General features: G+C 42.2%; 1 protein-coding gene across 3 annotated transcripts in view; it reads left to right on the top strand.

Moving 5' to 3' along the window:
• PLPPR1 (phospholipid phosphatase related 1) overlaps positions 1-26816 on the top strand; it is a 121190-nt gene that overhangs the window by 7017 nt on the left and 87357 nt on the right. The window contains exon 2 of one of the 3 annotated variants that reach the window (XM_066569889.1): positions 20515-20596. The exons of the other annotated variants lie outside the window; for them this stretch is intronic. The gene's annotated coding sequence lies outside the window, so the exon portion shown is untranslated. The remainder of the gene's footprint in view (positions 1-20514; positions 20597-26816) is intronic. 3 annotated transcript variants of the gene reach the window in all.

Genomic DNA, 26816 nt, shown 5'->3' with positions numbered 1-26816 from the left:
GCTGCAGCAGTGAGGGGAGAGAGGCCATTGCTTGTGTGGGGCTGTCACACACGGTACATCTGCTGCTGCCCTGGTGCACACCCCACTGCGTGCAGCCAGTGACCCAAACACCACAGAAACAGCTCAGAAACGCGCAGGTACCTGAGGTTATATAAGGACAGCAGCACCTGTGAAAGGAAAACAAGTGAGGGGTTTGGTGATACTCAGCTTGAGCTCTGTAGAGGAGCTGTGACAGCGATGCTGAGGTGGCTCGAGGCCACGTTAATCTGCCCTGCTGCCCATCCCAGGGGAGGTGTAATCCCCATCCACATCCCCATTCTCATCCTCATCCACATCCTCATCCCCCTGGACAGCCACAGGCTCAGCTCTCGGGGCTGGGGGAGCTCCTGGGCACCGCTTGTGTCCACTGACAGAGCACGCAAGGCACTTGCAGAATATTACTAATTCACAGGTGTTCAGGGAGAAAAGCTGTGCCTGGGCTGCAGGAGGTGACCTTTAAAGAGGAGCTGTTCAAGGACTTGTGTGGTTTGCATGAGTGAGGAAGAAATTTTGACTGGAAATGGTTGGTCTATGGCTTTGTTTCTCTTATTCAGGCAGTTTCCATAGCAAAATAAAATTCTGCAACATATAGATTTCTGCCAGAAACTACTCAGATTTGAAAAGTTTTGGCCCAAAATATTAAGCATTTCCTTTTTTTTTTTTTTTTTTTTTGGTACAGCTGTTTTTTGAAATCTTGTTTTATGTTTACTTAAAATTGCAAACATAAACTTATATATCACTTTGAATAACATTATTGGGGGTGATGGTTGTTTATTTTCTTTGTTTATTTCTGGTTGAGAGTGCAAGGGTTTATCTGTTTTTCTGTATGGTGTTCGTGGCATGAATTTCACAGAGAAGATTCTCCTTTTGACTTTGGAATCTAGAGAAGGGATGTGGAGCTTGAAGTAGGAAATCAAATTAAGGTTCTAGTGAAGGACCCCTATGTCTGCTAATTCTCTTTGTGTGTATATCTGTGTTCATTATTTGGATTTTTAGAGAGAATTTCGTGAGTCTGTGGTTCAGTGATGGAAATAACTAGGAGCTGGGAAGAAAATTATTTTCTGTTGACCAAAGCCATAATCTGTTTTTCTTGCTAACAGCAGAAAAATAGGGTGTCATTTCAGATATACTGAAATATTTTATTTGCTTTGTATCACTGTTTTATCTCTTCATGGTTTGAAGTTTCTTTGAGTAATTTCATTTACCCAGAATTCAATTTTGAAACTACCTGCTATATTTGACCAAAATTGTGTTCCCCAGCCCCTCTGCTGCTCTTTCCTTTGGCTTCAGCAGCCTCCTTAAGAGAACAGAAAGCACAGCTAGGGTTCCACAGAGCAGCAGTGGTGTGAACTGGGTGCATTGCTTTTATTCAGTATTACCTGAGGTCCCTCAGGAAGTGACTCATTTATGCCTACAGAAAAAGGACCACCAAAGGCAGATTTTCCTGCCACTCTTAACTGTTCTTGAAATAGAGGATTGAGACACTCTATTTTTTTTATAAAACTCATAACAATCTTGTTGCCTAAACATAATATCAGACCTCACTTCTAATTTCCATAGGAGTAATTAATAAGTTATTTACATGAAGAAATATTATTGTCAGTCTGAAGAAAGAGCAACAGAAAGAGACCCTGACTGGAATGGCAAAAAAAAAAAAAGCATAAATAACATCAATCTCATTGTTGTCCTGCTGTTTTTGTTCTCTAAATAAGACTATTTGGGTCAAGGAAATGGTATAGAAACTTGCTGACATTTTTTTATTACCAATGGCTCTTCATCTCCTGGCATGGCAGTCTGTATTTTCCAGTACATAATGACCTGCAATTAATCTGCAGTCATTTATCCAATCAAATGCTCATGTCTTTGGAATCAACACCAGTGGGGTGCTCAAAGGAAAAACAAATCTCTTATGACATCAATTAATCCATTTCAAGAAGGAGCTCATTCTATAATGTCTTGCAGCCCAGCAGCCCTATAAGCATTCTTTCAGTGTTCAAAGATAATTTAATTATCAGATAACTGATGTTTGAAAAGAATTACTATCCATAGTTTTAATTAATAGTTGACATAAACTGTATTCCATCCTGAGTTAGACAAAGTTAAATTAGGGGTGGATGTTAGTACATCCCTGGTGATCTGGAGATAGGCCAAAAGTTGGAATATGTTGTTCATCACATGACTGAGATCTGTATTAGTCAGGTCCAGGATGACATCAACACCCTCATGGTCATTACACCCTGCTGAACTGTGAGGGCTTTGGAATGTTGGCTTTGGAATGATTGCGAATGTTGGCTTTGGAATGGTTTTGTTGCTGGTTGCCACACTCCTGGCAGCAGCTGAATGTCCACAATGTCCATGCCCTCCTAGGACAGCAGCTCCTGCCTCAGCTCAGCTGCCTGGTGCAGCATTGCAAAGGGAGAGTGGCATCCAAAGGGGAGAATATTCTGCTTTCCTCAGGGCAGTGTGGCAGTGGGGATGTTGATGATACTCGTACAGGGACTGACTTTTTCATTGTAGACTTCGGCATTAGCAGCAAGGAAAATTCTGACAAAATTTGCATTTTTCTTCCATAAGCATTTTTAAAAATTCATTTCTGATACTAGAAATAGCTACTTGACTAGTGTTTTAGGACAGACTGTTTTTTGGGTTTCTTTCTTTAAGACTTCATTTTTATCACATATCACCTTGGCTAACATACAACCTTGTCTTCTTCAGTCATTTCTTATTGGGAAACTAACATCTTCATAACACTTTCTTAATTTTGCCATCCTTTTATAATGGTAAGGCTTCATTTATCTTAAGAGGAATCACTCCCTTGGCTTCATTTATACACTGGAGACAATATCTGCTGCTGTCAGAGACTCAGACTCATGGATGTATCTCACAGTCATGAAAGATGACTTAATCTGGTCCAAAGTTATTCATGGGGTTCTTGGCTGAATAACTCAATGACATGGATTCACAGATCTAAAATGCACTCACTCACCTGAGAGCAGATGTTTGGTTGCATTATTCCTCTTGTGGGGAAGGAAAACTGGCTTCTAAGTGCAAGCAATGTGAGTTTCAAAGACAGGAGTACTTTAAAGAACTGTAATTTTCAAAAGAATAGAATGATTTGTTGAGTAAGAGGCTACTCATTTTTCTTTTGATATGTGTTTTCTGGTTTCAAAACTCCTGCTGAGGTCATGCTGATTCCTGGTTCCAAGATGTTTGCCCTGGTATAGAGGGCTAGCAAAACAGCTGTTCAGCTTTAAATCCCATTACACAGGTCTCATATTAAATTTTACGATGGAGGACAAACTTGATGTTTGCAATGATGTGAGGTGGAATGATTTTTAAAAAATATTACTGTATTGCGGAACAACAAAAAGCAATAATTTTAAAATTGCCAGTCCTCTTCCTTGTTATTCACAGTAGGGATCGATAGCCAATGCAAAATTCTGAGTGTTATTGCTTGTAGAATTCCATTTAGCTTGATGATCTTCAGCAGAAGCCAGTCAGTGATGCAGGTAATTTAAAAAAATAAATTTAAAGGGGAAAGTTATTTATTTACTCTATTATAAAGCGTTCAACAAGGGAAAATAGAAATCAGGAATAAAATCTACACTGTTTTGTGAGAAGAGGTGAATGAGTCAGTTAATCAGGACAGAAGGAGCACAGTGAGAGCACTTTTTCAGTTAAAGCTCATCACAGGACAGAAGAGCACACTGAGATTTGTGCATCCTGTGCCCCAGTGAAATGGTAGTACCAATGCCTGTGTGGGTTTGGATTGGCATTGAATGGCTTCACAAGCACAGAGAGATGAGGGAGATCAGGATATCCAAGTCCTCCCACACTTCAGGCTAGCATGGGTTTTTTATGTGGTGTTTTGTCCCTTGTCATCTCCTCTGTCATCTTGTAATAGAAAAAAAAGCATTTTTCTCTCCTCTGTCCACACCCTTTGCCCTCAAGGCAGATGTGTGAGGTGTGCACTTCAGGACTCAAGCCAGTCACGTCCATTTCCTTCATCCTCCTAAACAGCATTTCATGTACCAGAACTTCCAGGTTTTTTCTGCTTTAAATGAATACTTCAATGTGGCTATCCAAGTTGTGCAGCTCTTTTGGGGTTTGTTTCCTTGCAGATACTCAGTGGCAAAGTGTCCAACAGCCTGGCTGCCAAGCATCAAGTCCTTTTCAGGTTTGTTCCCAGCTTGGCTACCAGAAGAGTCTGGTGTTCTCTGACCATGCAGCTTGGATATTCAGCCTTCCAGCCTTGGCCTTCCTTAGTACACTGGCCTTCTCAGTCCTAGTTTACCTTTGTCTCTTACCGTTTTGGTTTCATCTACCTGTGATGGTGACAGAAGAGGGAAGCTGAAACTTCCTCCATCACTGCATCATGTGAGAAAAGTGAACTGAGATTACTGGGAAATATTAGTTAAGGCATTCTTGGTAGCAATAGCACCTTTTGAGGTTTTTTTAAGCCTTAAGGGCTCAATGAGAGACTCAAAGTTTTGTTCAAGCCATCAGTGACTCAAGACTGGTAGTTTTTAAAAATTATTTTGCTTTTAAGCCTTTAAACAGCTCTTCTGCTAGAAGGTTTTGTTGATCAGTTGTTAAGCACAGTGGGTAATGGAAGTATTTCAGTGAGTGACAGGTGGAAATAGGTAACTAATTTTCAGGACTTCTCTCTCCCTCTGCATTAGTGTAGCAGAAGCAGTTCCTGCCCTGTTTTATCAGTTTGCTGTAAACAATGGGTGAACATTTGAGCAGTGACAGCTTGCAAACAGCTGCTCAGGTGCTGGGAGGATGTAGCTCTTAGGCTGAAAGTTGTGCAAAACTCTGCATTTAATGTACGCATGCTGTATCCATGTTTGATGAGTATGAGTTACCTCAGAGCTGGGATTTCAGTGGGAGGGAGAACGCAAATAATAATGGTGTAAAGTGGAGGTAGAGAAGGAAAGGAATGGAATGGTGTTAAAGGTAGTGGTTTTGTGAGCATCAGTTGTTTTGACAATGACAGAACATTGCAGGAATGTGAGGTGGTCTCTCTTTAAACCTTCCAGGCTGAGCAGAAGATGGGGTCCCCCCCAAATGTTCCTGGGGTGCATGAGCATAGATAAAGTCAATTACGATTATGTTTCGAGTTTTGTATCTAGGGAAATACTGATATTTCCAGTACTCATTACAAAGGATGTCCTTCACCAGTGACCAGAGCAATTGCTAGCCCCATTAAGGCTGCATGTGAAAAGTGCTTTCCTATTTCAGACAAAACATCTCAGAAAATGGAAAAACCAAATGTTTACTGACTCACTCGTTCTTATGTGTTGTAGCCCTACTATATTTGCTCAGAAGGATAATTTGACAATTTGAAAAGCTGGTTGCAATAAAACTGTTTGCCGAAATGGAAAGCATCAAATCAAAAAGCTTTTCCAGGGTGGACCAAGCTCAAACAATTTAGCAACTCATGCATATGTTAATACAGAATGTCATATCTCTAAACCAGCCCTATACTGCAGAGCTGTTATGTCAGGAATATGGTCATGCAGCTCCTTTATTGTGTGCCTACAGCACTTACAGCTCTGCTCTGCCACTGCACTCAGAACATGCTCTTGGTTTGACCTCCCATGCAAACAGGCAGGGAGTTTCCTTTGTTGATGTTCTAAACACAGTAATGCATGTCTTGTCTCAGGAACATCCTCTAAAAAGGTAACTGAGCTTTAAAAGTATGCTCCAGAGAAGGACACATTTCTTTTCCTCTCTCTTCCTGTCTGGGCATGCAGCTCATGGCACTGATCTGCTGACAATGCCCTGGTTCCTTGCAGGCACTGGAAGGTTTATAGCAGAAGATGGCTCATGTCTCATGTGAAGGGTGAAATATAACCCTATGCATATAGCCTAAGTTTTATGTACTGCATGGCATTAGGTGGATTAAGTGGGATGAAATTAGGCCAAATAGAAAAGTAATTGTGTTTTCCTCTGATTTCTGGTTTGCTCAGGTTAAGTTGTGATTAATGCAGGCACTCAAACTCTTTCTAGTGGTTGTGTTACTTTAAAAAAGCTAATTTTTTCAGAAATCTTCAATATGATGATAACGCTTGCAGCTCCCATCTTGGACATTGTTACAGACCTGAAAATGAAACAGGAACAAAGCATGGCAAATAAAGTCTGTGTGTGTCCACTTTTCATGTTACATTGTAGACCTTTTGACATCAACTCTTCAGATGTGGAGAAGCTTTGCTGCAAGAGACTTTCACATCACCTTTCCACTTACTCTTGCTATGTTTTTTTCATAGAATTGATTAAATCTTTGGTCTCTTGAACTTAGTGGCGAAGCTTACTGATTCAGGGGGTCCAGTGTTTGACCCTATTTACAAGTGCTCCCCTCCCCTCAAACATAAAATCATAGATCATTAAAACTGAAAAAAGCCTCTAGAGTCTACCAATCCAATCTTTGATTGAACACAAGCATGTCTACCACAACCATGTTCTAAGCACCACATCTGCCTTTTTTTTGAATGCCTCCTGGGACAGTGATTTCACCACTTCCCTGCTCAGCCTGTTCCAGTGCTTGACCAGTGAAGAAAATTTTCCTACTATCTAATCTAAATCTCCCCTGGAACAACTTAAGTTTTATCTTACTTAACATGAAAAAGGCTAATGCCTAAAATAAATAATTAAACAAATGGACTATCTTGCCTTGATTTCAAATGTTTTCCAGGGAACATTTTCACAGTACAGTTCATTTAGAAGCACATATGCTGTGCATGCTGATAAACAGTGAACACCAATTTATCAAGGCATTTCTCCTCCAGCCAGATATCTTGGCTGTTTTTGAGTCAGCCCTCGGTGTAGGCTCACCTCTTTTTTTGCTGTCACCTTCCACTCTGCTTTGCTACTGTTGTCTCCTGTCCTCACAGTCTTACTGAAAGACAATCGACTCAAATTAGCTTCTCTGCACAAAAAAAAAAAAAAAAAAAAAAAAAAAAAAAAAAAAAAAAGACCTGCAGCTCCTGCAGCTTTCTGGAATGTGTGGCATCCCACTGAAGAGCTGCTAACCCCAAGTGACTTCTTCAGGAAGTTTCACTTCTTGGTGATCTGGCCAGAAAGCAAGTGCTGGGGATATAAATTGGGTTGACAGAAGTAGAAAGGGTGGGTACTGGGATGCATTTAGGTCAGGAGTCTGCCTGTCAGGGGATTAGGGAGAGGCTGTAGGTAAGTTTATTATCCTGCAGTTTGCTGCCACCCGCCGAGCACCTGGAGGCTGCTGCTGTCAGGTGGGATATTGAGTGTGATCCATGACTGCTCTGATGCTTTTATCCCAGTCCCAGTGCCAGTGGTTGGAAGCTCAGTTTATCTCCTGCTGAGGGGGCACAGATCAGGTGTCTGAGCTGCTTATATTTGCAGTGACTGCCTGCTTCATAAGCATCGCCCTGAGCAGGGTACCTGAGAAAATCAATCCTAATGTTGTCTTTTCAGAGCTTGAAGAAGCTCGAGGTGGGTTCTGCAGGAGATAGGTGTTGTCTAGATGTGGATGTGAAAGGAGAAACTGGATAAAAGAATTACAGTGGGAATGCAACAGAGAAGTTTGTCTGAGGAAGGGTGTTTTTATCATGGCTTAGACCATAGTACAGGCGGCTGTATTCCTCAAGAGTTCAGATAATATGAGGAAAATTAGCCTAGAAACAAAGAGCACTTAAAAACTTTAGTCTCATTTTGATACCCACTTATTATTATTGCAGTATAGCTGAGTTTGGTGATGAAATATGCCAATTATAGAAGTTTTCTTTCTCAAAACTGTAGGGGAAATATATTTTTGAGGTCAACTGCCTTGTCTTTTTTTTTTTTTAATTAGAAGCTTTAGTCCTTTTTAGAATGTTTTTAAAAATAGGTTTTGAGGAAAGAACAATTATCATGGTCAAAATGAAAAATATTTTAAGAAAGCCAGCTTTATTATTCTTCTAATGCATGTGCATTTAAACCCAGCACATGAAACTGAAAGGCAGTTCCCCTCTGTGCATGATGAAATGGAAGAATTTGAAAATTTAGAAGAAAAATTGTTACCATGAGAAAGTATATGAAATTAGTTCATGTGCCATACAGTCTTTTCTTGTAGATTTTGTTTAACGTGGAGGTGTGTTCCTAAGTAGCAGGTTTCCTTTTCACCAAAAGGCTGTTAATAATTGACATGAGCTCTCTTCATATGAGCTCAGACTTCAAGTGGAATATTAACCAGTGTCGCTTAAATTGGATCTCCTCTTGAGGGCCTGAAGTCTTTAGATAAAATGTGGGAGAATATCTTGGTGCTCCAGTGTTTTTTATCATCTCTGCTATCCCCTATGAGGATGTGTTTCCTTTTTTGATGGAAAATCTGCTCTCTGACCTGTGTGCAGCTGCCTCACCAGGACCAGCTGTGTGTGCTGCTCTCTGCTGCCAGTCCAGATCTCCCTTCTACACCCTCAGCTGCACACAAGCCCAGCTGGAGATGCCAGGCCAGGCTCTGCTGGCACTTGCATCTCTGTCATCTCTGTGAAAGCATGTGAACTTAGCCCCGTGAGTTCTCTGATGGATTCCACTTGCCTGTGCCAAGGGATTCTTTTTGTCTCTGCTACAAACTCACCCTTGAAACCTCTCTCTGCACTTACCTTCTACCCTCTGACTTAGACTCTCTCTGGAAAAGCATCAAAGCTATCCTCTTGTCCCTCTCACTTCACAGTGTACATTTATTTGCATTGGCCTTCTTTTGCAGTGATACCAAAGCTAACATCTACATCACATCTCACTTGTGCTGTGAGACATTTCCATTTCACCACAGTCAAAGTGGAGTGGTCTGCAGGAGTCAGGCAAAGCAATGTCTGAGCACCCTTTTCTTCCCTAAATGCAAAAGAGGGAATACTGCACCAGTGGTGATGTGTAGCTACCTCTCTGTGATGAGTAGCAGTTCTTCACCTTTGTCACCCCTAAAAATGTTTCATAGGAAATACTCCCACAGCCACCCAGAAGCTTAGAGGTGAAATTAGTTTTAGAAATGCAATCTTTCAAAGCAATCAGGTTTCTCAGTGAGGGTTTTAATTAATTTCAGTGAGCTTGATTAATCTTAACACACAGTAAAGATACAGACTAATATATAGGAGTGGATTTTACTGTAAGCCCCTTCTTCTTCTTGGTATTACTGTGCTCTGGTCCTCTGTGACCACTGATCCAAAGTATCTTGAGAGAAAAAGCCTCCTGTTTCACCTCAGCCTTGCCACCCTCATAGTCAAGAATGTCTTCTCAATATCTAAACATGTCCTCTTGCAGTTCAAAGCCATTGTCCCTTCTCCTGTCACTCCATGCCCTTCTCAGAAGTCCCTCTCCAGCTCTCTTCTAGCCCCTTTCAGTACAAGAAGGTTCTCTGATGTTCTAACCTTCTTTTGCCCAGGCTGAACAATCCCAATTCTCTCAGTCTTCCCTTCTTTTCTGGCCAACTTTCCTGTTTGAGACTGATGGCACCACAAGATGTTAGAGACCAACATTGCCTTATAATGCAGCTTACCTTGGATGGTATCAGACCTTTGAAGTTTAATCTATTTTGCTTGATTAACTTTAAAATATGTATTTTGTAATTTCTGGCAAGCTTTGTGATTGGCATTGCTTTACAAGCCTACAAGTAAAAAAAAGAGGGGGTTTGCTGCATCCCGGAAAGAAAATCATTGAAAGATGTAGCTAAGTTTGTACTTTGGCAAGGACTGACATTTTTCATTTAATAGGTAGAGGCCCAAAGCTCTGGCTTCATTGAAGCCCTGCCAGTTTAACTGGAAGAGAGTAGAGCCTAGGGAATACAAGAGCTGTACCTGACCATAACAAGAACAATAATTTCAGTTTGGTAATATTTTGGTAAGATGGAGTGAGAGGGTTTTCAAGGAAGGCTTATAGTGTAGGGTACATTAATTATTACCCTGTTATTTTTCTTGTCAGTTCCCAAGAAATGTCAGCTTGATTTAACAATTTTTTAGAAATATTTTATTTCTTGAACGACGTTGTTAATTTGGCTTATTATTTTGGAAGTTTCTGCATTGGCTGAGCAAGCCAGAGATACACAGTGTGATACTCATAAGTGAGTATGTTTATAATGAGCATTGTTTAGAAGTGTGCTTGTCAGAAATCCAGTGTTTTTCTAAAAGATGCTGTTCGATGTTCAGCTATTTGCTAGAGCCCACAGAGTGAAAGGAGTGGTTTACAGCAGAAGCACGGTTTATTGCTGGTTGGCATCTTTTAGAGACAGTTGGCAAGAGGTGAAAGAAAATCTTGATGTGGAATATGGGCATTAACATCAGATGAAGTCTTCTGCTGTACAAGATAAACAAGAAAAAACAAATGGAGAGGGAAGCAAGGGCTTTATCCAGTCAGATTTAGGGTGATTGAGCTTACACCACTGATTCACACAGAGCACTGGATGATAAGATGCTGTTTGGGACCTGATATTTGATGCACTGGCTGCTACACGTGTGTGGATACCAAAGAGTGGTGCTATGATCTCTGGCTCTCCTCAGTTTCAATACAGATTCCATTTGTGAGGTTCAATACCTGTTCTGCTGTCCTCTTTATTGATCTACCATCCCTTAGACTCCTCAGATGCTCTCAGCTGCTTTATTCTCTGGCCCAGCTGTTTAGTCTCACTTCCAGAGCTCTGCTACTGCAACTTACTTTACACTGAGAGGATTGAAGTGGCTTCCTTTTCCCACTAGGGTAGGATTTAATCTCAGATACACGTTCTGGATTATGTTTATTACAAAATATCTTACATTTTTACAGTTCATAGCATGTTATCTTAATTTCTTGATGTTTAGCACAGGTGAACTCCTGTTGGCTTCCATACATACACTCTGAGTCCTGACTGCATGGATTTATGAAAACCAAATATAAAAATATAATCAAGCAGCCATTTTACCTGCTGTTACTTCCTTTGACTTCCAGTATTTTTTCATTTATCTAAAACCTTACCTAAGAAAGTCTAAGACTATATTGCAAGAAAATTGAGGCATGTAAAAAGAGGAGGTTAAAGCTCTGGTGACTCACATAGTGTAGAAGTATCCTCATCTGTGTTTCTTGTTCAACAAAGCTCTCTTGTTGTGTCAACAAAGTTGACACAAAGTTGTGTCAACAAAGATCTCTTTTACTGTACAGAGCCCAGTTAAGTAGCCAAATGCTTCTTGTAGTGCTTCCCTGTCCTCTCACTCATGCTTCACTAGGTTGAGGAGAAAGGATATCCCAGGCAATGGTGAGTTTTGTGTCTGGGGGGAGAAGAATAGAAATGGTGATGCAAATAATACCCATCAACTTCCAGAGCACAGGCTCAGCTGTAACTCAGCCTCTGACCTTTTTAAATTGGGGGTGTCCAAGTCCCTCACAGGCTTAGACCTCTGAGAAATGGTACCTTCTATCACTTCCTTAGTTTGCAAGCAGTTGTGAGTACACACAGAATGGAGTAAGTCTTCAGGACTACGAGGAAGATTCAGTTATTGTTTTTATCTGAGTAGACTTCTTAGCTGCCAGATTTTGCAGTTGTAGCCACTGCATTTTGCACTGGGAGCTGAAAGAGTTAGAACAGCTTTTTTTTTTCTCAGCTGTTTTTCCTTTGGCTTTTGCTTATTTCATATTCCCTAAATGTTCTGTTATTGAGCATTGTCCCTGCAACTGTGAATTAGAGAAATTTACTTAATTGCACCTTCCTAATAGTAACCTCCTGACTCTGAAGCAGTAGCTTTAAAAACAAGCCAGACTGTTAAGAGTGTAGGGCATGTAAAACTGTGCAGCAGTTGGATCTCAGGTGGCAAAAGGTGAGGTTAAAAGTGTCATTGATCCCTGATGGATACATTTACAGCCTGGAAGCATGGGTTGGAAGTAGGATTTTCTCCTGTTTAATGATTTTTTGTGTCATATCAAATTGGGGTCCATCCCCTACACAAGATGCAGGTAAAATCTGTTTCTGCTGGCTGATTACCCAAGGACTTTGCCTTTTTTTTTTTTTTGGTGCTACTGCTCTGTCTTATTCTTCCTTCTTAATCCTCTGCATCTTGCCCCCACATATGCAAAACTCAATTGCTTTGTCATTAAAGTAAAAATGCTACAGGCAATACTTTTTAAAACAACTCCAGAGAGTATTTTGAACTATTCAGAAGTATGAAGTCAACCTTTCTGCTGTAATTTTTTTTTTTTGAGAAATGGCTTTTTGGAAGAAAAATGTTTTGCTTTCCTTGGACAGCATTCTATTGTTTAAAAGGTGACCATCAAAACCAGTTTCCTGGAGCTGCTTTAATTTTTTTTTGGTGGTTCAGGGTTCTCAGCCAGGCTACATCCATGTAATACAGCAAGGTTTCAAGGAAAGGGTACAATGCTGCCTTGGAATGGCACATATAGAGTGCTTCTTTATAACATTCTTTCACCTCCAGCCATTTCAGTCCAAGGAATTCCCAAGTTGGATGTGATTTCTGTGTACAGAAGAGAAAAACAAGCATGTATTTATAAGGCTTTAATTCTCTGGAGAGCCACATGAGCAGAGAGAGAGATGGAAATAGCTGAAGCAGATTTATCTATTAATTGGAGGTGACATCCATGAAAAATGTTTTGTGCTTTTTTTTTCCCATCCATGCTTTGCCTACCAATGTCTTCACAGCATTAATCACAGCTAAAAGGTTCTGCGGGAAACCTTTTCCACTAGGTTAAGGAATGCTAGTGTGGATATAGACTTAATGTTTTGTCCTTCTTTAGAGGGTTTGCTTGCTGGATAGAGGGAAGGAAGGCTGTCAGCAGAGGTTTTTAGCCCTGGAAAGGAAGCAAGCACCTCTGCTGAAAAGATGTTTATATTTTCTTGCTATTAAGGAGCTGTAAGTATGAGATAGGCAGCTGCTAATATTTCTAGTGGCAGAGGAGGCAGCTTGTAAATGGCCTGACACATGGGCAAAGGACCTGTCTGTGCTTTTAGCTGGGATCTAGGTCAAGAGGAGCAACCTTGTATGCAAATTCAGTGATGAGAGAGAAGCGTGGTTTTGTGTGGTGGCACAGCAGGACCAGCAGGACATCTCTGGTCTTGTGTCAAAGGGTATCGTGCTCCCCTGGTGCAGAGCAGGGAAGGGAAGGAAGGAGGACAGGACTGTCCGGAAGGGCAAGAAGATTTGAAAAGGATCATGAGGCTGCCTTTCTGGGTAAACCCTTCTTGGAAGCACTGATCTCTAATGGACTTGTTGGAGAAACAATGAGTTTGTGCGTATGAAAGTGATTTGGTTTTCTGGTGTTTTGTGTACCTATTACAATGCAGGTCTAACTGCTGTCCTCACCTTGCTCTGTCCCCTGTTTCACAATAGGACCTCTGATGGGACCTCCTTACAAATAAATCCAAAATTATTTAGGGCCAGCCCACTTTACACACAAAGACCAAATCCTCAGAATAGACCACTGGTTATTCTGGTTTTATCTCTAGCTAATTTCTGGTTTGTGTTTGCAACAGCAACGAGGTGGCAAAAAAAAATCTATTCAAACATCAGCATGTCTAAAAGACTGCAAATCAGTCATGTTAAAACACATAAAATTATGAGAGCTGAAATCTGTTTAAAAAATCTGTTTGTTGCAGAGTCATGGCCATGTGGATGTGGAGAATCTTGCCTGTAGTCTTGGAGGCATTATTTATTGAATAGTGGCAAAGAATGCTTTGGGGTGCGTGTTACTATTCACAGCAGTGTCACTTGAGCAGGCACACAGAGTTTTGATGTCAAAGTTTTCTGAAACATCCAGGTTTGGCCTAATCCAGGCTAACCTTTCTCACAAAGCAACTGATGGTGCAGTTTATACAGATGCCAGTAAATGAAGAGTTTAAGCCTAATGCTGTGGAAAATGTTATACAGAGAAGTATTGTCACAATTGGGAACGATTGCCACTGCCATATTAGACTGGTTCTCAACCTTTCCGTAAAGGAAGACTGACCCAAGAACTGAGACATCATTGCAATGACTGGAAGGGAGAGATCTGAAATCCCTGAATCATAAATGTAATAAAACCAGCACAGTATTGTCAAAAGAAAAAGATCTGAAAAAACATATCACTGCTAAGCAATAGCATAGAATATTGCAGTGTTTGGAGTATGGCATATGGAGGTTTTCATTATATATGTTCAAGAAGTTTTAACAAACTATTTGAACACATCCTTACTTTAAACTGTTTGACAGTCTGAACTTCAATGGTTGCATCAAAACCATGTGTTGTGGTTTTGTTTTTCTAACAGTGGTCTATTCTGGGGATTTGTTCTTCATGTGCAAATTGGGCTGGCCCCAAATAATTTTGGATTTGTTTGTGAGGAGGTCCCATCAGAGGTCCTATTGTGAAACAGGGGACATTTCTTAACGGCAGAGGTAATAAAACCAAGGACAGTGCAGGTACTTTTTGTTCAACTGGCTTTTCTTTGAGATTTAACAATGAGAGATACTTTATTTATATTAAATATTGCTGCATGTAGCTGAAAATGTGATTTGGTTTGAATGACGAGTTCTTCAGGTCAAACAAAACTCACTACTGCAGTTTATTCTTACTGTTGGGACTGGTCTAGGTGCTCCATTTGCTACTATTGCAAAGCATCTTGCCTTTAATACCAGACAGGCCTTTTTTGTGAATAAAATCACAGTGTTAATGCATTCCCTGGCTTCTCAGTTGAGGAGGTGAGGCCTGTTGCAATATGAATCCTGAACACGAAACCCCAAATCCCTTAAAGTCAATGAATGGGGTTAAAAGCAAAGTTTCCAGGGTCCTGTGGAGTGCTCATTAGGGCAGCACAGGCATCACACGTTTGTGGATACAGGTCAGGCAAAGCAGCTGCCTTTTGGCTGGTTCTGCTTCTCCTGCAGAAGGGCAGCTCCTGTTCACACTGGCATCATTTACGTCAAATCCAACAGAGTTGGATTTGCAGTTGCCCAATGTCTCTTCTTTGACCACAGCTACCTAACTTTGTAGTTATCTGTTTTGCTGAGTATTGCTTGGACTTGGTGTGTTATGCAGCCAGCCCCAATGGAAGGAAAATCATCTGAGTGCCTATTTCTTGGAGTCACATCCCCCTTTTCTCCTTCTGCAGGAGTAGTGTGATTTCTTCCTTCTTGCTGAACTGAAAAGAACAAGGAGATTTCCTGGGACCAGCAGGTAGGGAATGGGAGAAGGGTCTGGGGCAGGTGCTGCATGGCAGTGCAGGGGGTGCTGGCAGCTGTCCTCTCCCTGCAAGCCCTGGCAGAGAGGAGAGCCATGAATCAGTGCCCACAACATCTAAGGCCAGGGAATAAGTAGATTGGGAATGCTGGTTCCTCCAGTCCTGCTGGGATTTAAGCTGGGCACACAGAGTTGTGTGATTTAGCAGACACAGATATGCCAACGTGCCTAGCAAACAAGTCTTGTAACGGTCAGCTTGATTTTCTTCCTTCCTCTCTCCCCCTCTGTCACATCCTTTGTAATATCCACATAAATCTATGTCTGTCTGGGCTCAGTTTCAGGATCTCTGCTGGAGGGTGATCAGTGTCCATGTCTCTGCTGGGGGATGCTCAGGGCTGGTTGAGCCCACGGCCTGACAGCTTCCACCAGCTCCAAGCTGGATGGTGACTCCCTGTAGCCATCTGGAGCTGGTCATGACCAGCCCAGCCCCCAGCCATGCGCTGCCAAGGATGGAACAAGGATGGAACAAGGATGGAACAAGGTGGAATTGCTGAAGGAGCAGAGGAGTGAGGGGAAAAGGGTGAGGAGCAGCAGGGGGAAGAGCACAAAACAGCCCCAGGATCAGGTCTTGTGGCAGTCCAGGACAGGTCTCCTGATGCACATTTCAGCCTGAAGGAAGAGCCCAGGACCAGTGTAGAGAGGAGCCAGCATGTCCTGATCACTTCCAGCCCCTCTGAGGGGTGTGTGGGGAGGGAGGTGTTAACCCACCACAAAAGGAAGCGCCTTTCACTCTCTGAATTAACATCTCTTTCATTCCTAGGGGCTCTGTTTGGATACTTTAAATACCTGATTTCACTTTTTGTTTAGCACTAGGAAAACATTATCTCAGCCAAACAAAAAACTGCTGAATTGTTGTGCTGGTTCTTATTCTCTCCTCAGCTGCGTGAGGAAAGTCACTCATCTCAGGCTTGTCTGTGCTGATTTATATGAAACTCTTCTTCAAAATTGCTTAGGGATTCTGTAAATGCTGGGACTACAGAGGCAAAATAGATCTCCCAAACAGTTCTTGATCTCAGGCAGCAGATCCAAGATTACTTTGGTGGTGAAGCCATGCTCAGGCTGGCCATGTTGACCAGATGTATCCCCTTCAGTGAAACCAACCTACCTTCCTTCCTTCCTTCCTTCCTTCCTTCCTTCCTTCCTTCCTTCCTTCCTTCCTTCCTTCCTTCCTTCCTTCCTTCCTTCCTTCCTTCCTTCCTTCCTTCCTTCCTTCCTTCCTTCCTTCCTTCCTTCCTTCCTTCCTTCCTTCCTTCCTTCCTTCCTTCCTTCCTTCCTTCCTTCCTTCCTTCCTTCCTTCCTTCCTTCCTTCCTTCCTTCCTTCCTTCCGCCACTTCCTTCCGCCACTTCCTTCCTTCCGCCACTTCCTTCCTTCCGCCACTTCCTTCCTTCCTTCCGCCACTTCCTTCCTTCCGCCACTTCCTTCCTTCCGCCACTTCCTTCCTTCCGCCACTTCCTTCCTTCCTTCCGCCACTTCCTTCCTTCCTTCCGCCACTTCCTTCCGCCACTTCCTTCCGCCACTTCCTTCCGCCACTTCCTTCCTTCCGCCACTTCCTTCCTTCCTTCCGCCACTTCCTTCCGCCACTTCCTTCCGCCACTTCCTTCCTTCCTTCCGCCACTTCCTTCCGCCACTTCCTTCCGCCACTTCCGCCACTTCCTTCCTCCCGCCACTTCCTTCCTCCCGCCACTTCCTTCCTTCCTTCCTTCCTTCCTTCCTTCCTTCCTTCCTTCCTTCCTTCCTTCCTTCCTTCCTTCCTTCCTTCCTTCCTTCCTTCCTTCCTTCCTTCCTTCCTTCCTTCCTTCCGCCACTTCCGCCACTTCCGCCACTTCCGCCACTTCCGCCACTTCCGCCACTTCCTTCCTTCCGCCACTTCCTTCCTTCCGCCACTTCCTTCCTTCCGCCACTTCCTTCCGCCACTTCCTTCCTTCCTTCCGCCACTTCCTTCCGCCACTTCCTTCCGCCACTTCCTTCCGCCACTTCCTTCCTTCCTTCCGCCACTTCCTTCCTTCCTTCCGCCACTTCCTTCCTTCCGCCACTTCCTTCCTTCCGCCACTTCCTTCCTTCCTTCCGCCACTTCCTTCCTTCCGCCACTTCCTTCCGCCACTTCCTTCCGCCACTTCCTTCCGCCACTTCCTTCCGCCACTTCCTTCCTTCCTTCCGCCACTTCCTTCCGCCACTTCCTTCCGCCACTTCCTTCCGCCACTTCCTTCCGCCACTTCCTTCCTTCCGCCACTTCCTTCCGCCACTTCCTTCCTTCCGCCACTTCCTTCCTTCCTTCCGCCACTTCCTTCCTTCCGCCACTTCCTTCCTTCCTTCCGCCACTTCCTTCCGCCACTTCCTTCCGCCACTTCCTTCCTTCCTTCCGCCACTTCCTTCCGCCACTTCCTTCCGCCACTTCCTTCCGCCACTTCCTTCCTTCCTTCCGCCACTTCCTTCCGCCACTTCCTTCCGCCACTTCCTTCCGCCACTTCCTTCCGCCACTTCCTTCCGCCACTTCCTTCCTTCCTTCCGCCACTTCCTTCCTTCCTTCCTTCCTTCCGCCACTTCCTTCCTTCCTTCCTTCCTTCCTTCCTTCCTTCCTTCCTTCCTTCCTTCCTTCCTTCCTTCCTTCCTTCCTTCCTTCCGCCACTTCCGCCACTTCCGCCACTTCCGCCACTTCCGCCACTTCCGCCACTTCCGCCACTTCCGCCACTTCCTTCCGCCACTTCCTTCCGCCACTTCCTTCCTTCCTTCCACCACTTCCTTCCTTCCTTCCGCCACTTCCTTCCTTCCGCCACTTCCTTCCTTCCTTCCGCCACTTCCTTCCTTCCTTCCGCCACTTCCTTCCTTCCGCCACTTCCTTCCTTCCTTCCGCCACTTCCTTCCGCCACTTCCTTCCGCCACTTCCTTCCGCCACTTCCTTCCTTCCGCCACTTCCTTCCTTCCTTCCGCCACTTCCTTCCTTCCGCCACTTCCTTCCACCACTTCCTTCCGCCACTTCCTTCCGCCACTTCCTTCCTTCCTTCCGCCACTTCCTTCCGCCACTTCCTTCCGCCACTTCCTTCCGCCACTTCCTTCCTTCCGCCACTTCCTTCCTTCCTTCCTTCCTTCCTTCCGCCACTTCCTTCCTTCCGCCACTTCCTTCCTTCCTTCCTTCCTTCCTTCCTTCCTTCCTTCCTTCCTTCCTTCCTTCCTTCCTTCCTTCCTTCCTTCCTTCCTTCCTTCCTTCCTTCCTTCCTTCCTTCCTTCCTTCCTTCCGCCACTTCCTTCCGCCACTTCCTTCCGCCACTTCCTTCCTTCCTTCCGCCACTTCCTTCCTTCCTTCCTTCCGCCCCTTCCTTCCGCCCCTTCCTTCCTTCCGCCCCTTCCTTCCGCCCCTTCCTTCCTTCCGCCCCTTCCTTCCGCCCCTTCCGCCACTTCCGCCACTTCCACCACTTCCGCCACTTCCTTCCGCCACTTCCTTCCGCCACTTCCTTACGCCACTTCCTTACGCCACTTCCTTCCTTCCACCACTTCCGCCACTTCCGCCACTTCCGCCACTTCCGCCACTTCCTTCCGCCACTTCCTTCCGCCACTTCCTTCCGCCACTTCCGCCACTTCCTTCCTTCTGCCACTTCTGCCACTTCCGCCACTTCTATCACTTCCCTCCCTCCCTCCCTCCCTCCCAACCACAAGAAGATTTTACCTTTTTATAACAAAAGGTTAGCCACAAAGCAAGCCCTGACATTTTAAAACACATACTGGCCTAGAGCAATTTATTTTTTTCCCCCTGGATCTGCTCTGCCCTCACATGTGCTGGAGACCTGCTGGGCACTGCCATGGTGGTGCAGGAGGCCTGTGAGAAGATCCTGGCTCGGGCAGTGGTGCATGCCTAAATGCAGGCTCTCCACATCCACCTGTGCTGCAGTGTGTCCTTTTGCAATGCCAATTACAGTGTTTCCAAGCTTGCAGGTGGAAGTTGCAGCAGTCTGTGGTCCTGGCAAGGGGTGGGAGTTTTCTGCAGGGACTGTCTGCGCAGTCACCTATAGGCCTGCTGTCATACTTTAGTTTGTAACCCTTTGAAATACCAAGCTTCAGCTTCCACAAATACAAACCTGCTAACAGCCTCCATCAAAAGTGTAAGTTTCCAGAAAAAGTATGAAGTTGCTTGACAGCTGATGACAGTAATATACTATTTCAGTCAGACGGTTCAAATGGTGCTGCTAAACATCACTGGGCAAAGCCCCTCAAAACACAGTGATCACAGAAATGTCACTGAAAAACAAAAAAGGGCACATCTACTGTAAATTGCAGTGATGATGTAAAGCAGTAGGACATTGCTGTCTTCTTAAGCTACTGAAAGATAATAACTTATTCTGGTCCCAGTCATAGCTCAGGTCTCTGATCCCTTTCATGTCATTACCCTGCTGAGCAAACAGTAAAGCAATTTCAAGTTTCAAAACTGATGCCCTGCTGGACTGTGGTAATGCCTTCTAAGATATAAGGTAGAGCATGCTTTAAGTGTGTCACTCTTTATTTCCAGACTTTGTTTGCCTCCAGATGTGAAGTTGGCCACCTGTCCCTATCCCTCTGTTGTTGAAAGAAAGCTTGGTTGCATGTGGACAGCCTTTTACAGCTGTTTGAGAAGATGAAATCAGAGTAGTATGCCAAACGTTTTTTTAGCTTTATAGTTACAGTTGGAGACCAGCACAACACATTAAAAGATCTCCTTTGTATTCACATTCAGCAATTTCAACAATGCTGTAGAGGAGTCAAGAATTTCTGTGAAATTACAGTAGGATGTCTTTTAAAACTGGCATGATTGATGAATGACAACAGGAAATATAGTCACAGTCAGCTGCCATTACAGTTAGAAAATCACTTGTGTAGTGATTTGCTGTTCTTGGGGTTTCTTCCTAATGGAAAGGAATAATGCATAAGGCCAGGTTAGAAACAAATGTTATGGTGTTTTCAAGGTAGTAAAAGACTGGTTTTATTTTGATAATTAATAGATACTCAACATGTTCTTCATTAGAATATTAGCCTTCCTCTTTCTTGCTTCATTGCAAAGCAAAGGAGCTGTTTCTGGCTTTGAGAAAGTTACAAGTGCATAAACATTGAATATAAAGCAAAGTATATGCAAAGCATTGTATATAAAGCAAAGCCATTGCATTCTGCCTTCAGTAGAGAAAAACCCCTCACACCTTTTCGAAATCCTCCATAAAAAGTCATTACACAGTCTAAGATCAGTCTCTCCTTGCAAAGAAAACTTGTTTTAAAATCTATTTTGTCTTTAATAATTTCTTTTTTCCTTTCAGTGAAGTTTAAAATGTACTGGAGATTGTTCTAAACTGAACCAAACAGAGCCTCAACCTTCAGTATATGGGCTAAGAGATCCAGGTATAACTCCCGTTATTTTTATAAGTTATTTATTTTCATTGATTTGTGAGTTATTCCTTGATTTTAGCAGGTGTTTTGCTAAAGAAAGTGATCTTGCTTTGTCTAGGTGTAGAGAGTTGCCTGATATTAATCTGCCTGTAAAAAGCCTGTAAATGTAAAAAGTCGTATCTAGTGTCAGAACTGACTGTCATTTGTTCAGTTTGGAGTTCAGATTCCATCCAAGGAAAAGGAAATGTCCCTTTATCTTCTGTGTTTTAGACAGGTGGAATCTTGACTTTTTGCTTTCCCTTAAAACAGGAGCATTTTTGTCTTGTTCAGGTTTGTCACATAAAGCATTCTTTAAGAGGGACAATCTTCTGAACTTAAAAATCTCTGTTAGAGGAGAGTCTCTTACAGGATCCATAGCTAGATGTGCAAGCTCTTTAGACAGCTAGGCCTTTTTTGTGTGACTTCCTGATTTTGTTATGAAAAAAAATCACCTTACTGTCTATCACTGAAGAGATTCAGAGCAAGTAGCATAGGGTTGCATTTGTGGTTTAAATATTTTTTTCAGACAAATAACTAGATGAGCTAAGATAGAGTGCAATTTTCAGCTGACAGTGGCCTGATGCTCTTTGTGTTTGGAGTTTCTGTAGTATGAATTAACAGTTCTGATCTTCTTTGTTGTGTCTGTATTAAGTTTGAGACTTCCTTTTGTCCCTAAGCTGGCCATATAATTTTCAGGAATGCTTATGTTGCTATACTTTAGCAATATCATAAAAAAGTCCTTGAGTACCAGTAGGAAGAAAAGAAAATGCTTTGTAGACCTCTCTGATGAAGAAATTCCATGTGATCAAGAAGAGGGAGGCTGGGTACTGGTACTGGTTAATGGTACTGGTCTGAATTAGAGGTTTCTGTCTTCCCTTTGGAAATGAAACAACTGGGAAACAGAACACATCTGCTTGCTCCCTCTCAGGACAGGCCATGGACAAGAAACCAAGGTCTGCTAAGGAATTAATCATTCATAAGCGTGAGATTTGTCTTGACCTCTCTCTCCTCGATCCCAAAAGAGAATTTTGTATAGCTGTGTATGGTTTATTTAGTCTTTCAAGTTTCACTTTAGCAAGAAAAAAAATTCATAAAGGTTATGTCACCTTCAAGAATCTTATCCCACTGGTTTAGTTGGAAGGATATTCTGAAGCAATATCCATGGGTACAAATTCCTTTTGTTTAGTTTGAATCTTGTGACTGGTGTTTCCATGGGAATCACCTGACAGTCAGGCAGAATATGAGGGAGTGGATAAGTGGTGTCACGGAAGGAGGAAAAAAGTACAGCAGAAAAACTCTTGTGAGAAAGTAAAAAAACTTTTGCATTTTGAAAATGATAAATTTGACTTCATATTCTCTGTGGACTTTGTCGGGCAAGCAAATGCTGCCAACCGTGGCATCTGCTGCAGGTCTGAGGATGTGGCTCTTGTGGCCAGGCACTGAATCCTTCCCTTTTATCATGTGTGGATTAGGTGCCTGGTGCTTTTTAATTCTATTTTTTAATTATTATTAATAAGGTAGAATGTTGGGTATTGAGAATGCTTCTTTTAGACGGGAATACAGTAGTTTAGACAATGCCAGAAGTGAAGCATATTTCCAAAGCAAAAACACAGCAGAAGACAGAGATCTGGTAAATACAGATTCTTTTTAAGCTGCACAGATGGCCCAGCCTCACAGCAGCAGGAGGATGGGAACAGCCCTGTGTTTCCTTAGGGTGTAAACAATGATGACAGCCTTCTCCAGTCCTTACAGCAGGCTGAGGGGCAGGCCTGGAGGGGAACCCACTGCAAGCTGAGAGGTGTAAGGAGTGCAGACAGTGCCACGTGAACACTTGCACAGTGCAAGAAGAATGAGCAGCTTTCTTATTGACCATCCTGGTTAATGGACGTAATAGAATGAGGAATTTCAGGATTTCCAGAAATGTACAAGGCAGAAATAGCAAGCAAATCTGTAAGACTTCTGATTTGTCAGTCATCTAGCCATTGTCTGAGAAATTTAGCGTGCTGTACACTGTAGTCTCTTCATAATGAATATGATGTGGGCACTGTGCCAGGATGTAATTATTCAATATGATGAAGCAAAATCCTATCTATTTATCCTGTTTATGCATCTAAACTCATGCTTTAATTTTATTTTCCCACATGCCAAATGAAATTTGATGTGTTCTACTTGAATATAATACTACAGTTTGTGGGATTAAATTGTACAAAAACATTTGCATATGATAAGCGTATTGCAGACTGTCTTTGAAATTCCTTAATGGGAAAAAAAAAAGAAAATTGGAAGTTCTCTTATTACTAATGGAGCTGTGTAGATAGAAAAACTGAATTTCATACCAGTGAACTAACAGGTGGACTAATAATGCCATAATCTGAAACAGGACAGGCTGGAATATATTGATTAGAAATCAGCAATTTCACTCTGTCAGTACAATAGCTTAAGGGCAAAGTGATTTGTTTTTGCTTTTATCTAGAATAGGGCTTTACATTCTTTATCAATTAGAGCATTGTTTCTTTTTCACAATGCAGAAAATTGCTGACTTTTGAAAATGAACCTGCACAGAGCACAATCTGTGTGCATTTGTGTGAAGCTGCATTCTCTAGTTTCTGTACTGCATTTATGGGTCACAGTTAATCTGAATTTTTTTGTCTAGTTTCAAAGTAACTATTACTGTTAGCACACAGTGTCCATATCTGCCAGATGCTTTGTAGGGACTAGTTTTCCTTTAGTTGATAAATAATATAGCAACATAACTTTCATGGAGTATGAAGGAACTGAGTTTTGTTCAAATACATGGGAAGGCATTTATGAGAAAGTTAAACGCAAATGATTTAAGCAAATTACTTATAATTATGATTCTGTATCATTTTTGGCAGTATCTTTCTCAATAAATGGTTTCTCCAAAATTTCCCATCTGGCTTAGACTTGAGTATTTACATGAATTTAGGAATACAGTGAAATTGGTGTATCTCAGTCCTTGGTGCCATTGTAACCTGTCATGGACAATCACTTGCCTTTAGCTTAGTAGTTAGGATTGGTAAATGGAGCAAGAAGGATTCTGATCATGTAACTGAGGAAAACCATACAGAAAATGGTGCTATTCCATGAGCTCACTGAATTCCTGGCCTGAGTAGAGGGACAGACTTAACTTGGACCAGAGAAAGAGTGAGTGTCTGTGTAGGATATTTTTTTAAGTTAGTTGCATTTTTGAAGGTGTGTGTGGGTTTTTCCCCCAGAAACTGAACTTGACAGAGTTTTTCTGGCATTTTGGAAGGGAGTCAGGGTATTAAAAAAAAAACCCCAAGAACTAAAAATCTGACTGCTATTTAGAGGCTTGTGCAATAGGGAATTTAAGCTGTATCTCCATGGCTTTTTCAGCTACGGTATGAATTTTTTCCAGCTTGAGTGAGAGTTTCTCATCATGCTGTCACAACTTACCCTTTTAGCTTTGGCACTTGTCTCCAGTGTGTCAGACAAGAGGAGTAAGTGGGGTTGCAAAGGACTTGCTTTCTCTGCTGTGTTTTTTTTTCAGCAGTGCAGCTCTAGTAGTGGGTCGCAAGAAGTGTTGTGCTGCAGTGATGTTGTTGACCGCCCTGAAATTTTCCACTAACATAGCTTGGGAAAAGATTGCCATTCTCTAAGAGATCTGTAGTGAAGAAAATTGAGTTTGATAGGTTTTAGTTTGCCAAAAACCCACACAACCACTTGCTTCCATCTCACTCAGCTTTATGTGAGGAAGCTGTAACCTGGCTGTCATCTTTCCCTTTTCATCTGAGGGACAACAACACTGTAGTAGCTAGCTCACAGAATTTTTTTGGACACATCTCTTTGGAATTACCAATGCTGAATTACAAAAAATAAAATGCCAGAAGTGCAGGGATGAAGTGACTTGCCAGGAGTCAGAGGAGGGCCAGGAGTAGGAGCAGCCGGTCCGTCCAGGGTCCCAGTCAGGTGTCTCAAATGCATGGGAAGAGCAGGCCTTTCAGACAGAGTGCCTAGCACTGATTTTGAAAGCACTGACATCTACCCTCAGAGGTGAAAGTCTTGTGATGTATTTTCTTTCTTAGCAGCAGTAGGCAACCCTCACAGTGAGGATTGGAGGCAGGCAGGATCTCCCAGAGGCTGCTGTTGCTGGATGAGCAGCATAAACAGGTGTAAGCCTATAGATACTTTCTGATGTTGTTCTCTAGATTAGGTTTTTTTGTTTTGTTTGAATGTGTTGGAGAAAATGTGCCAGTTTCCATGGGATGCTGAACAGTCAGACAACAGAGTACAGTAAAAAGAAGGAGTGATAAATAAATATGTTCATGAGCTCCTTTGTGAAGTGTCAAACATGTAGAGCTGGTGGGTTATTCATTTTCCTTTGTCAAATGTGGAGCTGTTCTTCTAAATAGCCAGCCACTTCATTGTAGTGTGAGGGAAGATACAAATCTGATTACTGTGACATGTAGAAAATTCCAGTGGCTTTTCTTTCATGTGTGGAGAAGACATCTCTGCTCTCAGGAGGACAGGACACTGTCTCCCTGCTTGTGGAAACAAAAGTGCTTTCCTTTGCAGCTGTTGAGAGTTCTATTAAATAAAAATAAAAAAATCATGACCCACCTTGCGACCAGCTAATCTTTTATCATTATGTGTTTTATACCTGGGCACTTCTGTCTATGGATCAAGGGAGAAAAATGTCTCTGTAAGTGAAAACATGAATCTGAACTTTTGGACCTGAAAATGGATTATTTTTATAAAATTAGGTATTGAAAACTTATACAATATCCAATGCAGAATGAAAATACAAGTTTACTGGTTTGCCCAGGTTACAGTATATACTTTTGGCAGTTCTGTTTCTAGATCTAATGTATGAATATTAGAGAATCATAGCCATTTTACCTCTGTTACACTGTGAAGAGGGAAGGGGAATCCTGATTGGATATAAGAGAGTCTTCTAGTATAGAAAGAATAGGAAATGACAATATGGAATTCTATGATACACTGTAGGCAAATATAGTGTGAAAAAACTTCCTTAAATAATTAAAAAGTTAATATAGGTAGAGCAAATGTACACAGATATTTCAGACTGAGGGGTCTTAGTTGGAGTTATGAATATATAAAGCAAAATAGTAACTCATATAATATTTTCAGGCCCTTACATTCTCAATTCAACTTAAAATCTTGAAAATGTTACTCTTCCTAATCTCTCCAAAGATGTGAAAATCCTGCAGTCTGTCACAGAATAGTAGCAAAATCTGCTTAGTGTATCCTTTTTCCTATGGGACCCCATATTTTGTGTTCTAAAGCTGTTTATTGCAGCATTTCCATGCTTAATTCTGGGTTTCTTGCATTTTTGGCAAGAAGGGTTTGTGGGAAGCTCCACAGTTCTGTCTGGAAGAACTTTCTCTCAGACTTCACTGGATGAGGGTGATACCTTGTCCAAGTATAATCTCATCAGCTATTTTCTACAAAAGAAAGAGCATTGTTGTACTGACTATAGTCCTGTTTTGATAGCAGTTTTGCCGGCTGATTTCAACAGGCTCAGGAAATGCCTGTTGTGTAATGATCTGTACAATCAATGGCATCCTTTTCAAAATGTGAGCATCTGTTTCAGACATGATAAAAACCTCTTTTTTTTTTTTTTTCCCCAAGTCTAATAGAAAATAATAGATTTGTTTTTCAGAAATTCCACTTGGAAACAATGACATGATTTTTCAAAATGAGGTGGCTTTAAAAAGGGCAGCAAGTTGGTATATTCAGAAGTGGTTACCAGGTATGTGAATGTAGTTATGCCACTGCTCTTATTTTTAAAGACAACATTAATAATGATTGATGGGCTCCACTGCATCTAATTACTGTGTCCAGTGATTCTGAAGTTGGTGAGCTGACTCCAAACATAGCTGCCAGAAGTCAGAATTTCTTTTTGCCTTTTCCACTCTGTAATTCTTGTACATAACAAATATAAACTTGCTCATTATGCCTTCTGTGTCCTAATTAGGAGGGAAGGGCAGTGGGCACTGTGTAGCTATAAATGAAGACAGTTATTTAAAATATAGTATTGTCATTTTGGTTGTCATTTGGTTGCCTAACAACAGCATCTGAAGTTGAGTCTCACAAATTACAAATTAGGATCATAAGTGAATTGTTGAGGTGAAGAATCCTTCATCTACATTTTTCTGATTCAATAGATACAAAATTTTTATTATTTACT

This window comes from Molothrus aeneus (assembly GCF_037042795.1).
Source record: "Molothrus aeneus isolate 106 chromosome Z unlocalized genomic scaffold, BPBGC_Maene_1.0 scaffold_33, whole genome shotgun sequence".
NCBI lineage: Eukaryota > Metazoa > Chordata > Aves > Passeriformes > Icteridae > Molothrus > Molothrus aeneus.
This window is presented reverse-complemented; position numbering and strand designations above follow the sequence as displayed.